At 33.0% G+C, this 4,138-nt stretch overlaps 1 long non-coding RNA gene across 1 annotated transcript; it reads left to right on the top strand.

Annotated features, from left to right (window-relative positions):
• The first annotated feature begins 390 nt into the window (after window positions 1-390).
• Window positions 391-3,575, top strand: LOC107785520 (uncharacterized). The gene is made up of 4 exons (XR_001647881.2): window positions 391-623; window positions 2,171-2,239; window positions 3,139-3,203; window positions 3,311-3,575. It is a non-coding gene; the product is annotated as an uncharacterized LOC107785520 (long non-coding RNA).
• The last annotated feature ends 563 nt before the right edge of the window (window positions 3,576-4,138 follow it).

The raw sequence follows: 4,138 nt of genomic DNA, 5'->3' as shown, positions 1-4,138 counted from the left end.
ACATGAAATTAGTAGGATTTAAAGCCTAAAAGTGGAAAATTAGGGCTTGAAATTGGAGAACTTGATTTGAGAGTTTGAGGGGTCGTTTGTGGTCGGATTTTGATGTATTTGATATGTACGAACTCGTGAGAGTGTAAAGATTCTAGTTTTGTGATTTTTATCGGATCCACTACAAGAAAAAGCCTTATTAGGGACCAAAATATTAGGACAACTGGAAAATCTGGTCCCTAAGTGTATATAAATAGGGTCAAGATTATTTTCTGGCCCCTAATTCTCGTTAAATTAGCGAAGAGACTAAATCTGGTCTGTAAAATTGTAGATATCTGGTCCCTAGTATAAAATAAGCGGGAGATACTAGAGAGCGAGGCACTAATTGAAATAAAAACTAAATAAAAAACAACATTCCAATATAACCTCTCTCTTTTATTCAATTAAACCTCTTGTTTGTCAAATTTTGGTTCTTCAAAACCCTAAACTCTTTTGGATACACTCGATCTAACAAATCATGCTACTAATCCATGTGAGCCCTCTTTTTCTGGAGATGGTATATGCAAAAATATCCTAGAAATCTGATCTAAATTTTTACGTCGCTGATGATTTAGGCACGAAAACTACAAAGAGATGTAAGTCCTTATATATATAAAAAATTCTTCTTTTCTTCCCCCCCCCCCCAGTTAAACTCGTTCATCTATGTAATTTATAAATGGTGTATATTTTTAAACTTTTGTGATTTATTTGTGAAAGAGTGGCGGGGGTTTGCCATTATAAATTCGTATGCCATTTTGGAATATCAGCGAGGGGACAATTGGGTAAATCACATGCGAGAAAGTCTACTTTTCCTAAACCCAGGAAAGATCGAAATAAAATTTTAAAATTCCTTCAGATTTGGTTATATATTTTGGGATTTGGCAAACTTGTCCTTTATTGAATTTTATGGGGGATTTGGGTTTTTATTATTTTCTCTTAAAAATTACTTACCTTACAGCTCGTGCTGATAGAACTCTCAACTTTTTGGATCTAACATCTCTGGTTGTTCTATGTCATGTCCGGGCTTTGGGGAATTGTAGTGATTTCAGTAAGAGATACTCTTTTGGGGGGTTCACTAATCAGGTAAGTATATGTTCATCCTTTCCTATATATCTTTGAGAAGTAGACGGAGACGATGATTCGTAAGTGTCATTGATTTGGTACAAATAGAGTTTTGGGTGAAGCTTGAGGTTTTTGGTGCTTTCTTTACTATAGTCTTATTGTGCGACTAATCCAATTAATTAGATTATGATATTCTCTAGTTTGCAAATCACTTTGTTTGGATGATGGTTGCTTCTGTAATTTTGCATGGTAAAATTAATCTCTTTTTAGCATGAATATGTTGATGCTTGATACCATTTGGGTTGTTCGTGGTTTGTGGGGCAGGGGAGGAGATGTGATGGGAGGGGAGGAAGCAAGGTACTGGATTTTGTGACTGAAAATCCAGATTTAATTTTTCAATAGAAAGGTAAGAGAAAGCTTAGCAAAAGTGTGAAGTTCTAAAATTTTGCGCTAGCTCTATTTAAGCGTCCTTTTAATGGTTGATAACTTACCTAACAATTTAATTTTTGTTGCGAACTATAAAATATTATTTTCTTTCGTGGACTACTTGTTATTTTTATTGCAATTGGCCATACCAAATTTTTTAAGGTTCTATTGTGTTCTCTTGGTTTTATCATTGTTTGACTTTTGTGCTAGCCATTTACACTATAGTTATTAACAGATGTCTATGTCTATATTGTCACTGCCCTTGAGCTTTGGTGGGTGAAACCCGTTCATTTTGGATCAAGTGCCATTTTCCTACAGTTTAAAGGTCTCATTATTTTAGTTTATTGCCTTGATAAACTTGATTCTCTAATGTATATTAACGGGCTAGTGTTGAATGAATCTTTATTTCACAAACAAATAGCTCTTTTTAAGTGAAAACATTGCATTAGATTTATCATATCTTTATTTAAGCATGATATCGATATAAGAAATGTTAGAGCAATTTACGCACTGGCGCTAATGGTTAGTGAGCGGTGACTATAATTGTTTTAACATAATGTAATATAGGTCTGAGGAACAACTTTTATAATTTGAGTAGTAGAATACAATAAAATTCTTTCGTTCTGTCATTAGAAATTTTTTATCACTGTTGTAGTAGGCAGCAATGGAGCTGAAAGACTTCATGGAGAAACTGGCCTTGTTATTGGAGTACTATGGGTATAGGGTAAGCAACATTTCAAGTCCTATACATTATTCTTTTTCTCTATCTTATGAAATTTTGCAAGTTCTTTCATTTTATTTACAATGTCCATTGACTTTTGATTCTTCTTCTTTACTGATGCATTAGACATGTCATAGTTGAAGAATTGTTGAGCTTGTTCATGAAACAAAAAATATTCAGATCAATGTAAGGAGAAACTGGCAAAAGAAGTGGTATGAATTAAAAAGGTCTATATCTGTCTTGTTACTCTACTCCTGCGGGGTAGGAGTAAGGTCTGCGTATATACTACCCTCCCTAGACCCTACTAGTGGGATTTTACTGGGTTGTTGTTATTGTTGTTGTTGTATATCTGTCTTGTTATCAGAAGATCATTGACATCGGTAATTGAAAAAGCCATTGAATACTTCAGTGAAAAGCTTAATATCTCTATACCTTAAATTGTTATGAAGTTTATATTGAATCTTTAATTGAAGATTACTAATCATGTAATTTCATATTGAGTCTTTTATTATGCTTCCCGCATTCAATGACATGATCAATTTTGGGGGCTCTTTCTTGTTTTATGTTTCTTATTTGATTGTACATCTTAGAAAATTGTTATGTCTTCTAGTTTATTTCGAGATTTGATCCCGTTTAAATGAAGCTGTCGTTTTATATAGTTAGCACATTTGGTACTTGTTTATGGATTAGCTTTAAATACTTGATCTCAATATTATATATAGACTGGAGTTTGGATCCATGTCATGTTAAATTTCAGCTTCATGTTTCTTAATGTTTAATGATCAGTTTTATAAGGTTTTGCTCATGTTCAATAATTTGTGTCAATGATAAAAGAATGCTAGCTTCTACTCTAACATTGTTTGTTTGATATTCTAATTTATTATCGTTTATATTTTTTGCAGCCCCTTTTTCCTTGATGTTTCAAATTTTGAAGGTGCATATAATTACACTTGATAGAATCTGACATGTGAGTGGTTAAGTTACTACTACTCTTAATTTAGATGAAATTTTTTAAACCAATTTTCTAGTTCATCCTTGTAGCTTTTTTCATAGAATATTTTATATTTTTCACAGGTTTTGGATACTTAGTTTGCACGTCAAGATGTAGGTTTTGAAGACTTCATTCAAGTTGACGAGTTGATTATTATTTTACAAAGATTGCTAGGCAAAATTTTATACTTTTTGCTATAGATGTTATCTCTTCTGCTAAGAGGTGGTGTAAATAATGTAATGAATTATATCATAGTCCAGTGATAGTATATTGAGATGCAAATCTATTTTTTGTACTTCTTCATATATAAAAAAATAATGATAGCATTGATAATTTTGTTGAATCCAATTGATTTCTTGTACTATAAATTGTATAATATTATGGTGAACAGGATTGAAAAAAAAATACTTCTAATATATTGATTTAGGAGCCACAATTTATGGGCTAGTGGAAAGCTTACCCTTAAAGATCCTTTAAGGACCAAATTTATTGTCCTTAAAGACCTTTTAGGACCAGGGTAAATGGTCGCCAGTAATTTGACTATACCAAAACAACGACCAAGCATCATATTTTGGGACTAAGAATATGGTCCTTAAATGTATTTTAGGGACAAGAATACCGTCGGTCGCTAACTACCTTTAAGGACCAGATGTGCAACCTCGTCGTTACTAATTTTTAGCGACGGGTTGCGACCAGTTTTTTCCAGTCGCTAGTGACATTTAGGGACCAGAATTGGACTTGTAAGGACCATATTTCTCATTGCTAATGGCCATTTTTCTTATTGTGATCCGAGACGTGGACCCGGGGGTCGGGTTTGGCCAATTTCGAAAATTTTGATGTAAATTGGTTATTTTTGAGTGGGCTTTGTTCCCTTAGCATATTTTGATGTTATGAAATTTTTTGGCTAGATT

The sequence above is a fragment of the Nicotiana tabacum genome, chromosome 20 (assembly GCF_000715075.1).
Source record: "Nicotiana tabacum cultivar K326 chromosome 20, ASM71507v2, whole genome shotgun sequence".
NCBI lineage: Eukaryota > Viridiplantae > Streptophyta > Magnoliopsida > Solanales > Solanaceae > Nicotiana > Nicotiana tabacum.
Note: the sequence above shows the minus strand (reverse complement) of the source record. Positions and strands in the feature narration are given on the sequence as shown.